At 41.5% G+C, this 25,198-nt stretch overlaps 1 pseudogene; it reads left to right on the top strand.

Annotated features, from left to right (window-relative positions):
• The first annotated feature begins 323 nt into the window (after positions 1-323).
• Positions 324-18,573, top strand: LOC101387131 (retinol dehydrogenase 16-like; annotated as a pseudogene).
• Positions 18,574-25,198: the final 6,625 nt, after the last annotated feature.

Genomic DNA, 25,198 nt, shown 5'->3' with positions numbered 1-25,198 from the left:
TTGGCCAAAATTTTTTGAAAATAATAAGATCAGACTAAAAGTCACAACTAATCTAGGAAGAATTACATTGCTCTTCTGTTTTTCAAATGGAGCTGTCAAAGGACTGTAATTATCTGACACCATCCATGAATCACCTCGGCATTAGTTGAAGTGTTATCTTTTACAGGGTAACTCAGTGGGGCAGAAGACACTACAAATTATAGGCACCTGAGAGCTGAGATTCTAAGTGCAGCAAACAAAATCTCTAACTGGGTGAGTCTGAAAGACCTTCTTGTTGTTCTTCGATTGGAAGGACGGAAGATCACCTCGCGGGCTGATATCACCTTCTGCACTGGTACTGGGAGGGGCAGGTGAGCCACATTTGAGACAAATACGTCTTCATCATGGGCTCTGACTCAGGCTTTGGGAACCTGCTGGTCAGGCAGCTGCAAGCTTGAGGGAGCTGGCTGCATGTCTGATGGAGAAGGGGGCTGAGGAGCGGAGGAGCCAGACATCAGACAGGCTGCAGATGGTGATCCTGTATGTCACCAAGGCAGGGAGCATTGCTGCAGCCACCCAGTGGGTGAAGGAGTGCATGGGGGACAGAGGAATGGCTGGGGGCAGTTTCTGCTTTAAACAGAATTCTTTTCCTCAGTGTCTTAGAATTACCAGATAATGTGCCAAGTAGTCTTAGGGATTAAGGTAGAGTATGTATTGGGAATGTGTTTTTGTGTTATCAGGATTGACAAATACGAAGTTATTTATGAGGACAAAGAAAGAATGTTTGAAGTCTAGACTGCTATAAAAAATTCAGTTTGTTTATGATTGGAAGGTGGAACAAGGACTGGTGGGTTTAGACAGTGAGGAAGAGAAACAGATGATTGTGGTTTAGAAATTGAAACCTGCAGGGACTTTGGCCACTGAAAATCTAAGGTACAAATATGTCTACTAAGTAAAAAATGTAAGTTAAGAGGTGAGTTCATTTGCATAATAACCCCACCATAATAACCACAATTATTATGACCTTTTTACAGATGAGGATATTGCAGTGAGAGAGATTGAGTTAATTGCCCAATTATCCAGATAGTGACAAAGCTAGAGCCATAAACCAGGTCATCTTGCTCAAGAGCCATCTCTGTTCTGCAAGGTGCTTCATTTTACACACTCTCTAGCAGCCATGGTCAAGTGATCAGGATTGATGCATAGGGGAAAATTCTGGCTGTCCCAGCTTTCAGAGGAGAAAATCTTTTGTTTCGTGGTGTTTTCTGTTGCTTGCTTCCATATTCATGTGCTAATATATTTTGCTGAATGTCTTCTGTTCCTAAAATATTGCCAAAGTATGACAAGTTTACAATTCAAGGAGCTAAGAATCTGATCCATGCCGTTAATTGCATGGAGCACACCTGACTGCTGTCCACCTCCATGCCTGCTGATCTGTTGGCAGGGATGCCAGACTTTTCTCTCATCTTCTCTCTTATGTACCAATATCCCTGCAGATTTTATGCTTAGCAAGTTCATGAGTAAGGTCAAACCTACTGGTGCTGTTACTATACAAATCTCACCTAACCCCTGAATTCTGAATGAGGGTTTAACAAGTAGGCTTTCACTAAGTTCTTTTGGGAGGAGGTGAACCTTGTTATTTGTGCTAATAAAATTGGAGAGATGTTGCCGTGTTTTATTCTTGTTACTAATTAGCATCCTTTCATTTCAGCTTGAAGAACTCCTGTTAGCATTCATCATAGGTCAGGTTTAGTGGTGATGAATTCCCTCAGCATTTGTTTATTAGGGAAAGTCTATCTTGCCTTCAATTCTGAAGAACAACTTTGCTGGGTAAAGTTTTCTTGGTTGGCAGTTTCTTTTTTTTTTAGCACTTTGAATATATCTTCCCATTCTCTCCTGTCTGCAAGGTGTCTGCTGAGAAATCTGTTGATAGCCTTATGGGAGTTCCCTTGTATGAGAGAAATTATTTTTATCTTGATGCTTTTAAAATTCTCTCTTTGTCTTTGATTTTAGACAGTTATATTATAATATGTCTTGGATAAGATTGTTTTGGATTGATTTTTTTTTTTTTTGCGAGGAAGATCAGCCCTGAGCCAACATCCATGCCAATCCTCCTCTTTTTGCTGAGGAAGACCAGACCCGAGCCAACATCCATTGCCAATCCTCTTTCTTTTTTTCCCCAAAGCCCCAGTAGATAGCTGTATGCCATAGTTGCACATCCTTCTAGTTGCTGCACGTGGGATGTGGCCCCAGCATAGCTGGAGAAGCAGTGCATCGGTGCGTGCCCGGGATCCGAACCTGGGCCGCCAGCAGCGGATTGCATGCACCCAACTGCCAAGCCACGAGGCTAGCCCCTGGATTGATATTTTGAAGAGATCTATTAACTTCACGAACTTGGAAGTCCAAATATCTCTCCTGGTTTCGGAACTTTTTGGCCATTATTTTTTTGAATAAGCTTTCTACCCTTTTCTCCCGCTCTTCTCTTTCTGGGACTCCAATGATACATATATTGTTTCTTTTAGTGGTGACCCATAATTCTTGTAGGATTTCTTTATTCTGTTTAATCCTTTTCCTTTCTCTTCTCGTTAGATAATTTCAATTGTTCTATTTTCAAGCTCACCTATTCTTTCTTCTGCTTTGTCAAGTCTGTTTTTGGAACTCTCTATTGAATTCTTTAGTTCAATCATTATATTCTTCAGCTCCAAAATTTCTATTTGGTTCTGTTTTTTATGTTTTCTATCTCTTTGTTGAACTTGTTTTGTTCTTGTATTGTTTTCTTAATATCATTAAATTGTTTATCTGTGTTCTCTTGTAGAAACTTGAGCATCTTTAGAACAATTACTTTCAATTCTTTATAGGGCAATTCTTGGATCTCCATTTCTTTGGGGCCAGTTACTGGAGGTTTACTGTATTACTTTGGTGGAGTCGTGTTTCCCTGATTCTTTGTGATTCCTGTGGCATTGTGTAGGAGTTTGCACATTTGAAGAAACAGTCACATCTTCCAGACTTTATGGGCTGACTTCAGTAATGGAAGAGTTTCACCTGTGGGTGTGGGCACTCTAGAGCACGCCAGAACTCTAGGTCTAGTAGTGCAGGGCACCAAGTGCAAGGGTGTGTGGCAGCATGCGTCCAGGGAAGCAAAATCTGGTGAAATCTCCAGGGAGTCTGTGGTAGCTGTACTGGCCATTAATTTCTTCAGCAGTGAAATTTGCTAGGTTTGTCTGGAGAGCCACTGTGAACTGTGATTGCTCCTGCTGTGTAGCTGCTATTGGTAGCCCCTGCTTTTCGTCCTTGTTCCTAGCGATCTCTAAATTTCTCAGCTTTGCTCGTCTAGGAGGAGTGAAACTAAAGTGGAACATTTGTGCAGTGCCCTGGAAGACTGGGGAAGCTGGTTGCTTACCCTTCTCTTTCTTTCTTGGTGAGGGTAGCTCTCTATAGCTAGGAAATTCCCTCTTGGTGCTGAGAAAAGCTAGCTTGAGGATTGGATGATACATGCAAAATCTTCCTTCCAAGCTGTCTTCCTTCTCTTCTTGTGCAGTTATTCTCAGTTTTTTGCTGTTCCACTATGCTGCTAAAGTTTTCTAAGTAGGCTCAGAGCTCTCCCAGAGTTGTTTTTGTTTGTGGATAGCTCTTTAGTTGTTGATTTTTGTAGGGAGATAGAGGCTGGGATCTCCTATATTGCCATTTTTGGTGATGTGACTCCATACTCTTCAAGACTATTCAAAGGATAAAGAGCAGTCTTTGGAACAAACAGTATTGGGAAAACTGGTTGTGAAACTGTGCTACAATTTTGCAGGATGTTCCCATTGGAGAAAACTGCATGAAGGGTGTATGGGACCTTTCTATGTTATTTCTTACTACTGTATGTAAATCTAACCTATCTGAAAATAAAAATTAAAAATTTAAATAAAAAAGTAAAAGGGATATAAAGCCCTTTATAGACATCTAAAAATTGAAAGATTAATCCCTAGCCAACCAGCACTACAAGAAATATTATTTAATAAGAAGGGGGAAGGGGGGAGGGAGGAGGGTGAAAGGGATAATTCGGTACATGTGTGTGGTGATGGGTTGTAATTAGTATTTTGGTGGTGAACATGATGAAGTCCATGCAGAAACAGAAGTACAATGATGTACACCTGAACTTTTTGCAATGTTATAAACCAATGTTACTGCAATAAACAAAAAATTAAAAAAAAAAAAAAAAAAAGAAGGAAAGTGAGGGCCAGCCCGCTGGCGTAGTGGTTAAGTTTGCAGGCTCTGCTTCGGCAACCTGGGGATCACAGGTTCGAATCCTGAGCTTGGATCTATGTACTGATCATCAAGCCATGTGTGGCAGTGTCCCATATACAAAAAATAGAGGAAGATGGGCACAGATGTTAGCTCAGGGCTAATCTTCCTCAGCAAAATGAGGAAGATCAGCAACAGATGTTAGCTCAGAGCCAATCTTCCTCAACAAAAAAAAAAAAAAAGAAGGAAAGTGATACCAGAAGGATATTTGGATCTACACAAAGGAAAGAAGAGGGCCAGAAATATAAGTGTTTGTTAAGTATGAAATATTTATTTTATTATTTTCAAAGCTCTTTAAAAGATCATTGATTGTCTAAAGCAAAAATAATAACAATATATTGTAGGGTTTATAGGATACATAAAGTAAGATGTATGTCAATACACACAAAATCTGGGAAAGAGGAAATGGAAGCATACTGTTTGAAGATTCTTGTATGTGAGGTAGTATGATATCATTACAAATAGACTAATGAGTTAAATGTGTGCATTTCCTAATTTTTTGAATCTCTTTTAAAGATAATTGACTGGTTAAAACGAAAATAATTAAAATGTATTTTGGGTTTACATATAATATATCATATATAATATATATATGTAGGAAAAAAACAGGTGAAAATAGTACTGCAAAGACTGGGAGGAGGAAATGGAAGTATATAGTGTAAGGTTCGTATACTAAATGTGAAACTCTGTTACTTGAAAATGGACTGATAACCTAAACATTTATACAAAACAGAGTGGTATAGCGAATAAGCTAATAAAAAAGATAAGATAAGATCATAAAAAGTTCAATTAATGTAAAAGAAAGTAGAAAAGCAAAAAAGGAAACAAAGAACGTATGGGACAAATAAAAAACAAATAGAAAATTGATAGATTTAAACCATCCCATATCAATAATCACATAACTGTAAATAATCTAAGTGCTCCAATTAAAAAGCAGATGTAGTTAGACTGGATTAAAAAGAAAAGACCAACGACAGTCGTTATCTGGGTTTCACTTTCCCCGGTTTCAGTTTCCCACGGTAAAACCCACGGTCCAGAAGCAGATGATCCTCCTTCTGAACTATCATCAGAAGGTCAGTAGTGGCCTAATGCTGCAACACAATGCCTATATCATTTACCCCATCTCATCTCATCAGGTAGGCATTTTATCATCTCACATCATCACAAGAAGAAAAAGGGTGAGTACAGTACAATAAGATATTTTGAGAGAGAGAGAGATCACATTCACATAACTTTTACTACACTATATTGTTATAATTGTTCTATTTTATTGTTATTTATTGTTGTTAATCTCTTACTGTGCCTAATTTATAAATTAAAATTTTTCATAGGTAATACATATAGGAAAAAACATAGTATAGATAGGGTTTGGTACTATCCTTGGTTTCAGGTATCCACTGGGGTTTTTGGAATGTGTGCCCTGTGGATAAAGGGAGACTACAGTATCTGTGGCCAACATTCAAATAAAAAACTTGCTTTAACTCTAAAGATATTGGTTAAAAGAAAAAGTGTAGAAAGGATTGAAAGATACAAGTTAAAAGAAAAAGATGGAAAGCTAGTAGTAATCACGAGAAAGTTGGAGTGGCAATATCAATATTAGACAAAGTGAATTTCAGAGCAAGGAATACTGCCAGGGATAAAGAGAGTTGTATTATAATGATAAAGGGATCAATTCATCAAAAAGACATAATAATCAAAAGATTTATGAACCTAATAACACAACTTCTTAATACCTGAAGCAGAAACTAATACAACTGAAGGAAGAAATAGATAAATTCACAATTATAGTTGGAAATTTCAACATCCCTCTTTCAATAATTGACGTAACAAGTAGACAGAAAATCAATATGGACATAGATGACTTGAACGCATTATCAACCAACTTGACTAATTTGTTATTTACAGAACAATCTACCCAACAATAGTAGAATACACATCCTTTTCTTTTTTTTTTTTTTAAAGATTTTATTTATTTTGCTTTTTCCCCCCAAAGCCCCAGTAGATAGTTGTATGTCACAGCTGCACATCCTTCTAGTTGCTGCATGTGGGACTCGGCCTCAGGATGGACGGAGAAGTGGTGCCTCGATGCGCACCCGGGATCCGAACCCGGGCCACCAGCATTGCAGCGCGCGCACTTAACCACCAAGCCACAGGCCCGGCCCATACACATCCTTTTCAAGTGCATACAGAACACTTACTAAGACAGATCGTATTTTTTTATTGTGGTAAAATACACATAACAAAATTTACCATAAGTCATAAAATGAATCATTATAAATTTTAAGTAATTTAAATTGTGCAAAGTATGTCTTCTAACCATAATGGAGGTAAAATAGAAATCAATAAGAGAAAGATATCTGGAAATTCACCGAACAATTGCAAACCAAAAACACACTTCTATATAATCCATGGGTCAAAGAAGAAATCACAAGGGAAATTAGGAAGTATTGCCAACTTAATAAAAATGAACACATGACATATCTAAATGTCTGGGATGTGGCTAAAGCAGGGGAGAGGTAAGAGAAGGGATTGTTAAGGGGCACAAGTACATTTTGGTGGATATGTTCTTTATCTTAAAATTTTTGATGGTTTCATAGATACATAAGTATGACAAATTCTACACTTTAAATACGTGAAGTTTATTGTATGTGTATTATACCTCAATACACTGTAAGAAAATGAAAAGGCAAACTTCAGATGGAACGATAATATATACAAAACATAGTTGAAAAAGAATTTGTATCTGGACTATATAAAGAACTCATCCAACTAGATAATAAAGAGACATATAACCCTTAATAAGTGGGCAAATGATTTGAACAGTTACTTTACCAAACAAGATATATGGAAGGCAAATAAGCACATAAAAAGATGCTCAACATCATCAGTCATTAAGGAAATGTTAATTAAAATCACAATGAGATCCCACCACTCACTACTAAAATGGTTAAAATTTAAAAGACTGAACAAAGCAAGTGCTGATGAGAATGTGGAGCAAGTGGAACACCCATACACTGCTGGTGGGAATGTGAAATGCTCCAACCACTTTGAAAAATAGTTTGGAATGTATTAAAAGTTAAACATATACTTACTATATGACTCGGCCATTCCTTTCTTAGATATTTATCCAAGAAACGTGAAAGCATATGACCACACAAAGACTAGTACATGAATAGTCATAGCAGCCTTATTTGGAATGGCCCCAAACTGCAGACAACACAAACATCCATCAACAGATGAATGAATACACAAATTGTGGTGTATATCCATAAAATGAGATACTACTCAGCTACAAACAGAAATGAACCATTGATGGGCCGCCCCGTGGCTTAGCGGTTAAGTGGGCGCGCTCCGCTGCTGGCGGCCCGGGGTCGGATCCCGGGTGCGCACCGAGGCACCACTTCTCTGGCCATGCTGAGGCCGCGTCCCACATACAGCAACTAGAAGGATGTGCAACTATGACATACAACTATCTACTGGGGCTTTGGGGGGGAAAAATAAATAAATAAAATCTTAAAAAAAAAAAGAAATGAACCATTGTTTGATACATGCAACAAAATGGATACATTTCAAACTTGTGCTGACTGAAAGAAGTCAGAATAAAGTGTACATTTTGCAATGATTCAATTTATATGAAATTCTAAAAATGGCAAACCAACCTCTAGTGACAGAGAGCAGACCAGCAAGTGTCTGAAGATGGAGTGTGGGGGGAGGAATGGATGCAATGGACTCAAACAAATTTTGAGGGTGATAGAAACGTTTATTTTCTTGATTGTGGTGATAGTTTCACATCATACGTAGGTCAAAACTCATCAAATTGTACTTTATTATTTTTTTTTTTTGCTGAGGAAGATTAGCCCTGAGCTAACATCTGTGCTAATCTTCCTCTTTTTTGGCTTGAGGAAGATTAGTCCTGAGCTGAAATCTGTGTCAGTCTTCCTCCACTTTATCTGTGGGTCAGCGCCACATCATGGCTGACAAGTGGTGTAGGTCTGCACCCGGGATCTGAACCTGTGAACCCAGGCTGCTGAAGCAGAGCATGCCAAACTTAACCACTATGCCATGGGGCCAGCCCCAAACTGTACTCTTAATATGTGCAGTTTATTGTGCATCAATTATATATCAATAAATCTTTTTAAAAAAATATCCTCCACATTGAAATTCCCAAATTACAAAAAAAATACTCCTTAGAAATCATTAGTTAATACTTCTTTTACTTCTTGTTCTCAGAATTTATTCACATGGCCACACCTACCTCTAAAGGAAACTGTTTATTATAGAGTTTATTTCATTGGTCAAGTCAGAAATATACATTTTTAATCCAGTCACATTTAATGTTATTATTCATGGATTTATATCTATCATTTTACTTTTGGTTTTCTATATGTCTCATGTATTTTTTATTTCTCTATTCCTCCTTACTGCTTTCTTTTGCATTAAGTAAACATTTTCTAGTGTAAGTTTTAAATCGTTTAGTGATTTTTATTATATTTTAAAGATTTTATTTATTTATTTTTCCCCCAAGGCCCCAGTAGATAGTTGTATGTCATAGCTGCACATCCTTCTAGTTGCTGTATGTGGGACGCGGCCTCAGCATGGCCAGAGAAGCAGTGCGTCGGTGCGCGCCCGGGATCCAAACCGGGGCCGCCAGCAGCAGAGCACGTGCACTTAACCGCTAAGCCACCGGGCCAGCCCTATTTTTATTATATTTTAAAAGATATTTTCTTAGCGGTTACTCTAGGGCTTACCATATACATCTTAACTTTTCAGAATCTACTTCAGATTTACACTAGCTTTCTTCCAGTGAGATATAGAAGCATTACTCCTACATAGCTCTATTCTCTCTTCCCCAATTTAGTGCTATTATTGTTATACATATTGTATCTATATATGTGACAAACCCAACAATGTATTGTTACAATTGTTTCTTTAGAGTATTTTATGTCTATTAAAGAACCTAAGAAAAAAAGAAAAGCAAGCATATATTTATGCAGCTTGTTATATTTGTCTTCTTATTTACCGTTTCTGGTTCTTTTCTCTTTTTCCTGTGGGTTCCAATTGCCAGCTGGTTTCATTTCCTCGTTCCAATATAATTCTGTTCTCATTCACCTCCTTTGTGCTGTTGTTGCAGGTATATTATTTTTCTATATGTTATAGGCTCAACAACACAATTGTATACATATTGTTTGATATAATTACTTATAAAATCAGTTAAGAGAAAAAAGAAGAAAAATATGCATTTATACTATCTTTTATAACTATGTAATTACCTTTACTTATTCTCTTTATTTTTTCATGTGGATTTGAATTTCCATCTGGGTTTTCTTGCTTTCACCCTGAAGAACTTCCTTTATTATTTCTTGTAAGGTGGGTTTCCTAGCAAAGAATTGTCTCTGTTTTGTTTACCTGAGAATGTCTTTATTTCACCTTTATTTTTGAAAGATAGCTTTGCTGGATATGACATTGTTGATAGATTTTTTCTTTCAGCACTTTCAACAAGTCATCCCACTGCCTTCTGGTCTCCATTGTTTCTGGTGAGAATTCAGCTGTTAATCTAACTGGTGGGCCCTGTACCTGTTGAGTCATTTTCTCTACCTTCTTCTTTTTTTTTTTTTTTTTTTGAGGAACATTGGCCCCAAGCTAACATCTGTTGCCAATCTTCCTCCTTTTTTCCTTTTTTCTCCCCAAAACCCCAGTAGATAGTTGTATGTCATAGTTGTACATCCTTCTAGTTGCTCTATGTGGGCCGCCACCTCAGCATGGCTTGATGAGCGGTGCATAGGTCCACACCCAGGATCCAAACCGGCGGACCCCGGGCCACCGAAGCGGAGCATGTGAACTTAACCGCTACACCACCAGACCAGTCCCTCTTCCTTTTTTAAGAATTTAATCTTGCAGCATTTTTACTATGATGTGTCTGGGTGTGGATCTCTTTGCACGTATTCTACTTGGAGTTTGTTAAGCTTCTTTGATGTATAGATTAATGTTTTTCATCAAATTTGGGAAGTTTTCAGTCATTATTTTTTTGAATGTTTTTCTGCTCTTCTTTTTCTCCTTTCCTTCTGGCACTCCAACTACACCTGTGTTTGTTGGTGTGCTTGAAGATGTCCCACATTTCTCTGAGGCACTATTCATTTTACTTCCTTCTAGTTTTTTCTCTGTTCTTCAGATTGCACAATGTCTATCAATCTATTCTCAAGTTCATTGATTCTTTCCCGTGCCAGTTCAATTCTACTGTGGAACACCTGTAATAAATTTTTCATTTTGGTTCTTGTGCTTTTCAACTCCAACGTTTCCATTCGGTTCTTTTTTACAATTTATGTCTCTTTATTCATATTCTCTACTTGATTAGACAGTGTCTTCACACCTTCCTTTACTTCTTCAAGCATGGTTTCCTGTAGTTCTTTGAACATATTTGTAATGGCTACTTTGAAGTCATTGTGAAATCTGACATCTTGTCAATGTGAGGGTTGGTCACTAGTCCAAACCCCAGCTGTGCAGTAATTCTTCATGTCCCTAATCAACTTACTCTCAGATTCCTCAACAGCTATACTCTTGTTGACTCCCCTCAATACTTTGCCACTCATCTCCCCTTTTCTCTCAGAGGAAGTGTATTCTTTTTCACCAAGACATTCTAGTCCTTAAGCTGGCATTTCCTCAGGTTCCTGCCTTATGCCTTCTCATTCATTCTAAATAGCTTCTTTTCCAAGATTATGGATTTCTCCCCTTCTGGTCCTTTCAGTGAGTTAGTCCCATCAATTATCTCCTCTCTCATAAGTCTTTCTGCTAGCCCCTTAGCTCCCTCCCCTTCCTCCCCCCACCAAAAAAACCAAAAAAACCCCCCAAAAACTCCCCTTGTTCTACAAGTGCCTTCTCCCTTCCTTCCTTCTCCTTCCATCCCTTCCCATTCCAGGCCTTTATTATGTAGATTGACTTAAGCTTTCCCATTGAAGCTTTCCTTCCTATTCCCTCTTCTCTGCTCCCATCCTCTGTCCATTGTTCAATAATAGTTATACTTTGTTGACTCAATACATTAACTTGTAATTTCCATAAAGTAATCTGGCAATACATATCCAAAATCTAAAAACTACCCATACTTCTGACACAGCAATTTTGTGGTTGTGAGTTTTTGCATCAGTTAGTACAGTAACACAATTTATAATAAGAAAAAGAATGGAAACAAATAACGGAGGTTTATTAGACTCATTATCTTCATTCTTTTTTGTTATTCTTTTAGTCAACAATTTTTTTAGCTCCAATTATGAGTCCGGTTCTGGGGATAGAGTTGGAGACAAAATACACACTGCCCTTGCCCTCATAGAGCTTACAGTCTTGCAGGAGAGTAAATAGCTAAAGACACAAATAGATATATAATTACAAACTGTGATAACTACTATGTAAACAAAAGGACAAAGACCACCACAATGATCAACAAAATGCAGGTAGTGGAACAGACGGCACTGTAGAAATTCAGTAGGAGCTTCACAAAAGAGAGAAGAGTCAGATATCTTTACGTGCTAAAAAGGAGGAGTTCATTGTGGTTATGCATTCTAAGGATTGAAACCTGTGCCCTGGTTTGGGCAGAATGACTGCTCAAGCCCATATGTGTTTGCTTAAATCAAGTTCTGTCGTTCTTTGGTCATTAGTGTGTCTTCATTTAGGTCCAGTGGGGTCTAACGTACCTCATTTGCTCAAAGTTCGCTGATCTTTAACAGCTTTGGCTGGTTGGAACCACTTATGGTAAAACACAATGTCCAGTTTTGATATCCCCTTTATCAGCTGGAAAGATAAAGAGAATGATGAGAGGTTATTCTGGCAGATGTGCTTAATTTGTATTGGTGGGTCAGAAGAGAAGCTCAGATGTATTGATATTTAAGCTGAGAACTGAAAAATGAGTAAGAGTTTAGCCAAGTGAAGAATGGGGAAAACAGGGTCCTGGCACAGGGAAATATATAGGCATCATGGTAGGAAAGAACTTGTCTTGTTCCATACACTGGAAGCAGTGAGTGTGAGGAGAAGGGTGTGAGTTGAGGCTGGAAAGCTAGGCAGGGACTTGTCCTGTAAGGCCTTATCACTCGTATGAGATTGGAGGGTTTGTGCTAAGGACATAGGGAAGCCATGCAAGGGGCATCGTGACCTGAGTTGTAGCTTTGTGAGACTACTCTAACCCTGGCAAAAGGATTGTAGGAAGTCAAACAGGATTCAGAGACCACTTAAGATACAATGGCAAGGTTCAGACTAGAGGTGATAGAGACTCTAGACAGAGGGATGACTGGAGATGGAAAGAAGCTGTTGGATTCCAGATTTGTTTTAGAAACAGAATCAATAGGACACATGTTGATTAGTCAACATATGGATTACACATAGGGCCTGAGGGAGCAAAAGGGGTTAGGAATGACTCCCAGGTTTCTGGTTTGTATAATTGGGTCAAGAGGTGTTATTTATTAAAATAAGAAAGACTTAAGAAGAAACTAATTTGAGGTAAGAGAATGAATAATGGTTCTCTTTGGAGTTGTTAAACTTGATATATTATTTCTATTTGAGTGTTATTTTTCATATCTTATAGAAAGTTAAAATTTTTTATGAACCTGTACTACTGTGTAGTGATGATGTCAAGAAGACAGTGGGGTATGTGAATCTGAATTCCAAAAGAGAGAAGTCTGAATTAAAGTTCCTCTAGGAGAGTCTTAGGCCTGTGGAAGTTATTCATAGCCTTCATTTCCCCAGTCAGGCATAATCTCTCTCTCTCTTTTTATCAAAAAATACATTTAAGTGGGGCTGGCCAGATGGTGTAGTGGTTAAGTTTGTGCGCTCTGCTTGGGCGTCCCAGGGGTTCTCAGGTTTGGATCGCAGGCGCGGACCTACGCGCCGCTTACCAAGCCATGCTGTGGAAGGCATCCCACGTATAAAGTAGAGGTAGACTGGCACAGATGTTATCCCAGGGCCAATCTTCCTCATCAGAAAGAGGAGAATTGGCAACAGATGTTAACTCAGGGCTAATCTTCTTCACCAAAAAGAAAAAAAAAAGGCAGAAAAAAAGAAAGAAAAATCAATGTGTAGCCTGGAAATCTTGACTAGCAAGACTTTTAATTTTGATGAATTCTGTTTTGAAGAATTAAGATGTATCTACTTTCAAATGCTTAAAGCTGCCAATACTGGTTGACTATCCCCTTTCTTTACCTAATACATCTAAATGTTTACCAAACACTCCTTTTTAAAGAAACAAGACCAGAATAGGGAGTTCACCCTCACCACCACCAAATCTTTTTCTCTGTGCCACAAAACTCCTCTATGGATTTATCTATACTCATTGCCTGCAGTCTCTCTTCCTATTCTCTGTTAAAGCATTTCCAATCATGCACTCACACCCATCACTCTTCCCAAATTGCTTTTATCAAGGTGTCCAATGACCTTCACCTTCTACATCCAAGGGTTGATTCTCAGTCCTTGCTCTACTTGACCTAGCAGCATCTGACCATGTTCTCTCTTTCTCCTTTTTTTGTCTTTTGAGGAAGACTGGCCCTGAGCTAATATCTGTTGCCAATCTTCCTCTTTTTTTTCTTTTTTCTCCCCAAAGCCCCAGTACATGGTTGTAGGTCCTTCTAGTTCTTCTATGCGGGACCCCGCCTCAGCATGGCTTGATAAGAGGTGAGTAGGTCTGCGCCCAGGATCCAAACCAGTGACCCCAGACCGCCGAAGCAGAATGCACAAACTTCACCACTATGCGACCAGGCCGGCGCCTCTTTCTCCTTCTTAATACACCCACTTCCCTTGGCTTTCAGGACACCACTCTCTTAGAACTTATTTCCTCTTATCTCAATGCTTTCTCTCAGTTTCCTTTGCCAGTTCCTCCACTTTTCCCAGATCCTTATTGCAGAGTGCCCTTGGGGCTCAATTCTTAGACATTCACGGTATCTATACTTATATCTCCAACCCGTACCTCTCTCCCGAGCTGCAGATTCAAATTTCCAATAGCTTCTTCCACATTTCTACTTGAATGTCTGCGAGAATCTCAAATTTAACCTTAGTGAACTGAACTCCTGATTGTTGCACATCTCTAAACCTTCCCCATCCCAGTAAATGGTACCTCCATTCTGTTTTTTAATTTCAGCTGTCATTCTTTTTTTTGTGTGTGTGTGTGAGGAAGATTAGCCCTGAGCTAACATCTGTTGCCAATCCTCCTCTTTTTGCTGAGGAAGATTGGCCCTGGGATAACATCCGTGCCCATCTTCCTCTACTTTTTATACGGGAGGCCGCCACAGCATGGCTTGACAAATGGTGGGTCTGTCCGTGCCGGGGATCTGGGCCCAGGAACAATGGGCCGACGAAGCTGAGTGCAGGAACTTAACCACTATGCCACGGAGCTGGCCCCTCAGCAAAGTCATTCTTGACGACACTCTTCCTCTCCCTCACTGTATTAAAAAAGTCAGAAAAATATACAGTGTCTTTAAAATTTGTTCAGAGTTTGAGTTCTTTTGGCTACTGCTGTTGCCAGCAATCTGGCTATAGCCATCATCATTTCATGCCTGGATTACTGCAATAATCTCCTCCCAGGTACCCTGCATCTACCCTCGTGCACCCCTAGTTCTCATCAGAGCACACACAGAATACCTTTTAAAAAATAAGTCAGGTTATGTCACAGCTCTACTCAAAACCCTGCAGTGGGGGCCAGCCCAGTGGATTAGCGATTAAGTGTGCCCGCTCCATTGCTGGTGGCCCAGGTTTGGATCCCGGGCGCGCACCGTTGCACCGCTTGTCTGGCCATGCTGAGGCGGCATCCCACATACAGCAACTAGAAGGATGTGCAACTATGACATACAACTATCTACTGGGGCTTTGGGGAGAAAAAGGGGAAAAAAAGGAGGAGGATTGGCAATAGATGTTAGCTCAAGGCCAGTCTTCCTCAGCAAAAAGAGGAGGATTGGCATGGATGTTAGCTCAGGGCTGATCTTCCTCACACACATACACAAAAAAACAAAAAAAACCACAACCCTGCAGTGGTTTCCCGTTTCCCCTGAAGTAAAAGCTAAGCTCTTGGGGCCAACCCTGTGGCTAGCGGTTAAGCGCGCGTGCTCCCCTGCTGGCGGCCCAGGTTCGGATCTTGGGCACGCACTGTTGCACTGATTGTCAGGCGGTGCTGTGGCGGCGTCCCATATAAAGGGGAGGAAGATGAGCGCAGATGTTAGCCCAAGGCCAGTCTTCCTCAGCAAAAAGAGGAGGATTCGCATGGATGTTAGCTCAGGGCTGATCTTCCTCAAAAAATAAATAAATAAATAAATAAATTAAGCTAAGCTCTTTAAAATGGCCTGCGAGGCATTGCATGATCTGGCATCCCATTGCTTCCCCGACCAGTTCTCTACCATTCCCTAACTCTCACCTTCTGCCCCAGGCACACCAGTCTTCTTGCTGTTCGTTCAACAGGCCAATACCACTAGGCATCCAGGCAAATGCCTAGTGGTATTTACTGAAGTTGTTTTTCCACCTAGAACCATCTGCCCCAGATGTCCCTTTGACTGACCCATTCTTCTGTAAGTTTTGCTCAAAGAGGCTTGTCCTGACCACCTGACTCAATAGGATGAACGAACACTCCTCACCTGCCACCCAACCCTGCTCACCTTCTCCTTTTTTCCATTGCCACTTATCACCTTCTGACACACTACATAATTTACCAATTTATTGGGTTTATGGTTTACCTCCCTTAAGAGAATGTAATTTGAACACCGATATGATTCTTCAATGGGTTTCCCATTTCTAATTTCTCTTTGTTTCTACTAGGCCTATGGGGTTTGGTGAACAATGCCAGCATTGGTGTGCCAGCTGCCCCAAATGAATGGCTGACCAAAGATGATTTCTCAAAAATCTTGAACGTGAACTTGCTTGGCCTCATCGAAGTGACGCTGAGCTTTCTTCCCCTGATCAGAAAGGCCAGGGGAAGAGTAGTCAATGTTTCTAGCCCAACTGGGAGACTATCTGTGTTTGGTGGCGGCTACTGCATTTCTAAGTATGGCGTAGAAGCTTTTTCTGACTGCCTGAGGTAAGGACCAGTCTGCTGAGGAAGACTTGACTGTGGCTGGAGTGTATTCGTGAATGATGGGCCTGGGTTCCGGTTATCCTGGTGTTGACTGAAATCGGGGACTTTGGCAATGGAATGTCCAAATCTTGTAATAATATTAGATAATCCATTAGGAAATGTGAAAAATATATTAGGACTTATTTTGTCTTTATGGCCATCCCTATAAAATGTCTACATGTTTCAAACAAATGAAATATATTTCTGTAAGACATATATATATGAATATAAATGAAAGTTATATATATAATGTATACTTGTTATGGGAGTGATAATAATCTGTTACTAAAGAATTATTTGCTTTATTAATTAAGTGTTTTAAGTCACTAAACCTCATTGATGGTTCTCCTGAGGAAAGAGTCAATATTAGTGGGTTAATCTAAAGGCAAAACTCTTTGCCAAGTGCTCTATTTACTCCTCACAGAAGCTCTCTGAGTTAGCTATGATTCTCTAGGGTCAAGTGTGAGGTCAAGCCAGAATCTGAACCCAGTTCGGCGGGTGAAAATTTCTGTAGTGGGTGTACGATAAATACAGTAAATATGAATACGGTGTGCAGAGGCACCAATGATGGGGTGACATACCTTTCCTTGGGGCAGAGACCAAGGAAGGCTTCACAAAGGAACTGAGTTCTAACCTGAGCAGGTAGGTAAGGGGGAAGAGGCAGGGGTAGGAAGGGGCTTGGGTGTTCAGAGAGCTGTCGCAGGGGGCCCATCTTGGAGAGAGAGATGTGAGATGGGCAGGAAGAGGCAGCACTAATGCCTCCCGCCCTTTGAAGCTTTTCAGATCTGGTCAAGAAGCAGTCTATGGGCGTTGTCTCTTTCACTGTTGCTGTGACATCTTCCCCAGATACCTGGGTGTTCTCTTTCATATTCTTCTTGACCTAAATGCCTTCCTTGAAACGTTTTGCCTTGGGCCTTCTTTGTTTAGGAAGGAACAGGATTGATTGGATCAGAGATAGAGGCAGTTTCCTTGGTTCACACTCTCTTGCCTTGTGTTTCAGAAGAGAGCTGTGTCCTTTTGGAGTTCGTGTTGCTATCATGGTACCCGGGAGCTTTAAAACATCCATTTGCCCTGACAATATAGAGGATATATTCAAGGGAATCTGGAGTCGAGTGTCCCCAGAGGTGAAGAAGAGCTACGGAGACAAGTACTTCAAAGGCTGTAAGTTCTTCCTCGATCTCCACAGAGCAAGGATGGCAAAGTCATTAACTTCAGAAACCTTCTTGAGTGCTGGCTATGTGGCAGCTGTGTTCCGGGCTCGCTGCTGCCGCCCTTCCTCCTTTCTCTTGAGCGTCATCATTCACTCAATACTCATGGGCTCCGTGCCAGTCACGCGGAGGAATTAACTCAGCCAGTGTTCACAACCCGAGAAGGAAAGTGCTGTTGCTATTCCTCATTCACAGATAAGGAAACTGAGGCCTGAAATGGTGAGTGACTTCCCAAGATCACTCAGCAAGCCAGTGGCAAAGCGATGAACTGAACCCTGGCAATGTGGCTCTAGACAGCTGTAGCCTGACAGAAATATACTGCGAGCCACAAATGCAAGCCACATATGTGATTTTAACGTTTCCATTTGCCACATAAAAATAACAACAAACAGGTGAATTTAATCCAGAATAGACTCTATCCAGAATACTATCATTTCAACAAATGATCCACATAAAAAATCGCGATTGAGATATTTCACATTCTTTCTTCATACTAAGTCTTGGAAACCCAAAGTGAATTTTACATTTATTGCACATCTCTGTCAGACTGGCCACATTTCTTGTGCTCGGTTACCACATGTGGCTCGCGGCTGCAGTACTGGATAGCACAGCTACAGAGCCTGTGCTCCGAGCCCTGCACCCCACCCCCTCTCACACAGCGACCACCCAGTATCAGGCTTGGAACACAAGGCCATCCTCTTCCTGTTCTGTCCTCTCCCACTCCTCCAATACAGTTTGTACCTTGTATTTTCTCCTGCTTTTCATATTAATGTGTCACCACAGTTCTAACAACTATTCTCTATAACAGATTGCCAGTATTTTAATAAACTCACATCTCAAGGACAGAAGAATCTAACCCCGGCCACCAACTGCATGGAGCATGCCCTGACCGCCGTCTACCCTCGGATCCGCTACTCTGCTGGCTGGGACGCCGCAAGCTTCATTCTCCTGTCTTATTTACCAGCATCTGTGGCAGACTTTATTCTTAGTCTTTCTTCAAATGCGGTCAGGCCTGCTGATGCTGTGTAGTCTACAAGTTTAGCCTACACAGCTGATTCTAGATGGGGGGTAACAAGTCAGCTGTTCCTCCTAGGAGCAGAAAGAACCAAGGGAACACGCAGCTCTCTATTTCAGCTGGTTCTCAGAGGCCCTGTCGTATTTTAGTTCACAAATTCTCAGATTCCTTCTCTCAAAAAATGCTTGGTGAGCACCTCCCAAGTTCCAGGCACAGTTCTGGGTGCTTAAGATTCATCCATACACAAAACCAAGATCCCTGCCTCCTAGTACTCACATCCTGGCCAGATCACCCTGCACCCTGGTGCAGGATGATGGTGCTGAGAGAATTATTGAAATTCTAAGGGGCCGGCCCTGTGGCTTGGTGGTTAAGTGCGCGCGCTGCGATGCTGGTGGCCCGGGTTCGGATCCCGGGTGTGCATCGAGGCACCACTTCTCTGTTCATCCTGAGGCCGAGTCCCACATACAGCAACTAGAAGGATGTGCAGCTACGACATACAACTATCCACTGGGGCTTTGGGGGGAAAAAATAAAATAAATAAAATCTTTAAAAAAAAAAAAAAAGAAATTCTAAGGGTTATGGGGTCTCCTAATTACCTGCTGTAAAAGATGTGTGCGAGGTCGTAGCTACTAACTTGAAAATTGTACATGATTGGTGGTGTTCTATTTTAGATATGAATTCTTTTCTTTCCAGCAGTTTTTTTTGTACCTTGGTTTTCTGAAAATTAAAGGTAATCATTAAATTAGTTTATCAAATAAAGTAATAAATTAAATAATTTAATCTTTTTCCTCTAAACTCTTGAAATACCCAGACTTGACTACCTCTGCCCAGATTCTCTGGCAGTGCCCATCTCATGACTCTTTCTATGAAAGTCTTTCCACTCCCTTGCCTTGTTTTTTGACCCCTGCTCTGCCACTGACCAACCTCACTCTCCTGCCCTCACCCACTCCTCTCAGTTCTGCCCCTCCCCCCTAGCTTTGGGGAGAGTAGGTTGGGTGTAGGGAGCCTTGGGTGTCAAAGGGCTGAGGTCGGACCCCAGCTCTGCCACCTCCAACTGTGTAACCCTGGGCAAAGGAACGGCTCAAGCCTGTTTCCTCGTCTCTTAAATGAGAATAATGTTGCCCCACAGGTTTGTTTCAAGAGTTCGAAGAGAAGATAAACTAAGGTGCTTAGAAATGGGTCCTCCCTTCTCCCTCTGGAGGATGTTCAGGGAGGTTATGCTTCAAATATTCTAAAACGAATCATTTATCCTCGTGTCTGTTGTGGCAATTTCTAATTGTATGACGTTTTGTGCTTGTCACACTAGATCCACTTCTTAAAATATCCAGCTCATATGATAATACTATGAGGTAGGTGTCTTCTTATTATCCCCACTTACTGATGTGAAAACTGAAACTGAGAAAGGCTCAATTCTCAGAATTCTGAGAATCCTTAGCTCAGGACAGGGCAGGGACTGGATCCAGTCTCCTGACCCCAAATCCCATGGTTGTCTAAAGGGATGAATAGAGCTCTGGTGCCACACCAACCTTTCTGTTCCTGCGGTGATAAAACTATGCTTTTCTCATATTGAAAACTTTTTCAATTGATGCCTCATCCAGGCTGCTCTTAGGTATTTCGAAGAGAAAATAATGTCTGTACTGGAATTACTGGTGTGTTTGGAGATGTGGGAATTTGCTGTCTCAGATAATACATTCATCCTATCGGAATTATTCCACTTCACAAATTAGAGCATCATGATTTCTTGCTAGCCTTGATTCCACTGGCCTGGGCCTAATTAACTAGACAGTTACAGATGAAATTTTTGTCACCACTGTTGTGCCTTTATTTTCAATAAGAACGGTTCTAAAATGCAGTATCCAACAAATCAAGCCATCATAAACAGACGGTCACATGTCAGGGTCCTCCTGTCAGAGATTTCCTACACACATGAATATCACTACCATATCAACAGTGTGCGAAGAGTCAAATAAGTGACATATATGATGAGGACAGTGATTTCACAGCCCTGAAGAGCAGGGCATTTATCTTCAGAGTTCTGATGGCAGAATAAACACCATCTCTTTTCTTCCAATAATTTGGCAGAAATAAAAAACCCTTTGAATAAACAATTTCACTTTGGGGAATCTAGCTTAAGAAACGTGACAGTAATATTTTATTGAGGGGCCGGCTCCATGGCTTAGCGGTTAAGTGCTCGCGCTCTGCTACTGGCGGCCCGGGTTCGGATCCTGGGGGCTCACCGATACACCGCTTGTCTGGCCATGCTGAGGCTGCGTCCCACATACAGCAACTAGAAGGATGTGCAACTATGACATACAACTATCTACTTGGGCTTTGGGGAGAAAAAGGGGAAAAAAAAAGGAGGAGGATTGGCAATGGATGTTAGCTCAGGGCCAGTCTTCCTCAGCAAAAAGGGGAGGATTGGCATGGATGTTAGCTCAGGGCTGATCTTCCTCACACACACAAAAAAATTTTATTGAGTAACTACTATGTCCTAGGCACTGTGCCAGATGCTGAGGGTAAAAAGAAAAGTAAAATACAGCTCTTGGTTTCAGGATGGCAGTAGACAGAGCATGCTGTATTCTTAACCTCTATGTCTAATCCTAGAAAAGGAGGGAGGAAGAGGGGGAGAAAGACAATATAAGATGTCTATTATTCTTTCTTTAAGAACATATACGTGAATGTAAACTTACTTAAAAAACATTTAGAAGGATATACATTAATCTAATGGCAAGGGTTGCCACCAGAGAAAAAGAAAACAGACCAAAATTGAGGCTGATTGTCAAAGGAGACTTTAGTGTTACCTGTAATGTTCTAATTTTTAAAAAATAAAGAAGTAGATATGTATTATGATTTAAAATGTGGTAATAAAATAACATTTAGAAAAGTCAAGGTGCACTCTCTCTTCCTCTTCCCGTTTCATTCTGAAAATTCATTCCTAAAGCCCTTATGTCAGTCACATAAGGCAGGCATTGGCATTGGTGGGGGAGGTGTCAGCGTGAGCTGGGGGAGGGGACCGTATGTGCAAGAGGCTGTCTAAGTTGTCCAAGCCCACGTGGCGTGAGTATTGTGCATGTAGAAGGTCTGCCCAGCATGCCTTGTTGGAGCCCAGTAGAAGTAAAGAGGGTATCTGCACGTGGAAGGGAATTGCTGCAGTGATGGGCAATTGATTACTCACGGGGGACCAATCAAATAAATAAATATATTAAGAATAGGAGCGGGCCAGCCGCCTGGCTTAGTGGTTAAGTGCCTGCGCTCCGCTACTGGCCGCCCGGGTTTGGATCCCGGGCACGCACCGATGCACCGCTTGTCCGGCCATGCTGAGGCCACGTCCCACATACAGCAACTAGAAGGATGTGCAACTATGACATACAACTATCTACTGGGGCTTTGGGGAGAAAAAGGGGAAAAAAAAGAAAAGAAAAAAAAAAGGAGGGGAATTGGCAATAGATATTAGCTCAGGGCCGGTCTTCCTCAGCCAAAAGAGGAGGATTGGCATGGATGTCAGCTCAGGGCTGATCTTCCTCACAAAATAAATAAATAAATAAAAAAGAATAGAAGCAAGATTTCTCACTTTTAGAGAAAGTTGTTACACATATGGAAAGGTGGAAACTCTAAAGAACTCTGTAATTTTGAATTGGAATTGGAGGTATTGGTGTGACCTCATGGTTTTCAGTATAAATAGATAAAGAAATAAATACATATTTAAATATGTACACATACATACATATGCACATGCATACACACATATACACACACATATACATATACATCCATAAATATATTCCCTATTCGCTGTTCACTGAAAGGGCCTGGGAAGAGCAGCACAATAGCAGTAACAATCAGAACACCTAGCACCCAGATCTTGACTTCTAAATACCATCCTCCACTAAAAGAAAACAGGGTTACTTGGAGAAGTGGTTGATTCCAGGATGGTGCTGGGAACACACAAGATGAGCTTGAAACATCACATTGAAGCAGAAAGGAAGAAAGTACTCAAATAAGAAGGAAATTTGTCAAAATGACACAGAAACTAGATTGCAGGGGCTCCCACTGGAGAAATCTGTGGCTATTTAAGCATTAAAAATAAATATTGAGGGGGCTGGCCCCATGGCGTAGCAGTTAAGTGCGCGCGCTCCGCTGCTGGCGGCCCGGGTTCGGATCCCGGGTGGGCACCGAAGCACCGCTTGTCAGGCCATGCTGTGGCGGCCTCCCATATAAAGTGGAGGAAGATGGGCATGGATGTTAGCTCAGGGCCAGTCTTCCTCAGCAAAAAGAGGAGGATCAGCATGGATGTTAGCTGAGGGCTGATCTTCCTCACAAAATAAATAAATAAATAAATAAATATTGAGGGCTGGCCCAGCGGCGTAGCAGTTAGGTCTGCTTTGGTGGCCCAGGGTTCACTGGTTCAGATCCTGGGCGTGGACCTACTCACCGCTCATCAAGCCATGCTGAGGTGGCGTCCCACATAGAAGAGCTACGACTCTACAACTATGATATACAACTATGTACTGGGGCTTTGGGGAGAAAAAAGAAAAAGAGGAAGATTGGCAACATATGTTTGTGCAGGGCCAATCTTCCTCAAAAAAAAAAAATTGAAAATATTTAGAGAGGGTCCCCAACCTCGAGAAAGATAGATAGTTAAGCCAGAAGTTACAACACAGTGTGAAAAGAGTTGCGATGGGGAAGTAAGGGCACCAATCCTAGCTTGGGAAACAGGAAGGAAAGAGAAAAGGAAGGATGACATGCAAGTATTTGGTAAGGCTTTTAAATGAAAAGTTCCCTTCAGGTGACTTCTAGTTCCTCTGTGAAGTGGGAGCCCAGTATATCTGCTGTGAGGGTTGGGGGCAGAAGATTGAAAAAAGGGGTGAAGGTTTGAAATAGTATTTAGTATGATGGGAGAAGAAGTTAACTAAATGAGAGAGTTGCTGTTTTAAGCTACATGAGGCAGGGGGCTTTGTCTGCTAGGTTCACTGATGTATCCCACGTGCTTAAAAGAGTGTGTGGTATGTAGTAGTCACCTAAGAAATATATATGGAATAATTGAATAAATTAGTTCCAGGTGTTGTTGGAGCTGACTATTAGTTGTAGACCATGAGGTTACGTCCGTACCAATATACTCAATATACACGTCAGTGGCTAAAGAGGGAAGAGAGTACTGAGGAAGGGATCAGGATTGGGACTCTTTCAACTGAAACAGTTTTATGGATTCAAGGAGCTTGAGAGGTAAACCCCACATCTGCCACACCCAAGCCACATAATATGGGCTTCTAGCACCTATCATATGCCTGGGTCAAGGGAAAAAACTCTCAATATGTATTCAGGCCAAGTTCCCACCCAGTGAGGATACTAAATCTCTGGTTTGGAAGTGGCAATAGGACTGCTCAGGGAAAGCAATGTGTAGCTGGCAGCAAGCCATAACTGGCATACACCTATAGGGACCCTACTTGATTGATCTGCTGCAACTTCTTGCCCACAGTGTACGATTAAGATGTTTTCCAGTTGCTTCTGCTCTAGGTCTTCTTTGAGACTCTGATAAGTCACTCTCTGAGTCATTCCTTCAGTTACTCACCAAATGCATTTTTGCCTCCTTCCAGAGTTGGCCCCTAGACCCCTCACGGGATCGTTTTCTGAGCCCCTTGATAGGTGATTTTTTTGGACTTCTCCCCAGACTTGCTCTAGAACCCTACCCAGATCATTTCCTTGTTGGAAATTTCCTAGGTTGCTCACGTGGAAGTTTCTTGAGCGCCTCAACAGTGTTACCCTTGGATTTTTGCTTCTTTGGTCCTTAACCAAGAAGCCATGAGAGTCCATTTTTGCTCTTGAGCTGCAATATCTCTGGAAATTTGCTCTGATATTGCATCTGTGCCACTGACTCTTGGATCCTGTGGGCCAGCCAGCTCCTACCATGCAGATGCTTCTGGAAGTCATTGCTGGCAGGAAATACTTCAGGAAGGATGGAGGCTGGTCCACAGGAGGCCAGGTTGTAACCAGAAGGGTGAGGAAGTGAAGGACAAAAGACCTCCTGAGATCTTTGCACCACAGAGGGTGAGCCCCACCCTGTCCAGTTGCTTCTGCAGCAGTGCCATCCCAAGCGTTGAGTTTCAGTTTGGGTGAGAGACTGTACCTCATTCTGGTTTATGCAGAAGGACACACAATGTGGTGAGAGGCAGGAGCAGGAGTGGGAGAGAGGATTCAAGGTGGGCTGGGGGTGGACCTGAGCCAGAGCTCTGGGCTTGGTTTGGAGCAGAATTTGTGGTAAGGGTAGAGGCTGGGCCTCAGGACGTGGCAGCTCTGGAGTCAGGGAAGCAACAGGGATTCTTTAGCCTGTATTTGAACTCAGAAAGTCATGAAAGAGTCCTTTGAATAAGACAAAGGGAGACCCTTTGGGGAAACAGCTATAAGACCAGACAGCAGCCACCAGGGACTAGCTGTGCAGAGAGAGGAGACCCCAGAAAGGCTGGCATTATTTCTGAAACATTCTGCTAATGTTTCCCCTCAAAGTCGTGGGGTCACGGTGCTGCTGAGAATTGAGCTGCTGTCTGATTTGCCTTTGATCCTCCAGAAGGGAGGGGGCTGAATTGTCCTGTCTGTCACCAAGTGACTCCAAAGCAGTGCTTCTCAATGGGGAACAGTTTTGTC

The sequence above is a fragment of the Ceratotherium simum genome, chromosome 17, assembly GCF_057802395.1.
Source record: "Ceratotherium simum simum isolate JZ-2026a chromosome 17, ASM5780239v1, whole genome shotgun sequence".
NCBI lineage: Eukaryota > Metazoa > Chordata > Mammalia > Perissodactyla > Rhinocerotidae > Ceratotherium > Ceratotherium simum.
Note: the sequence above shows the minus strand (reverse complement) of the source record. Positions and strands in the feature narration are given on the sequence as shown.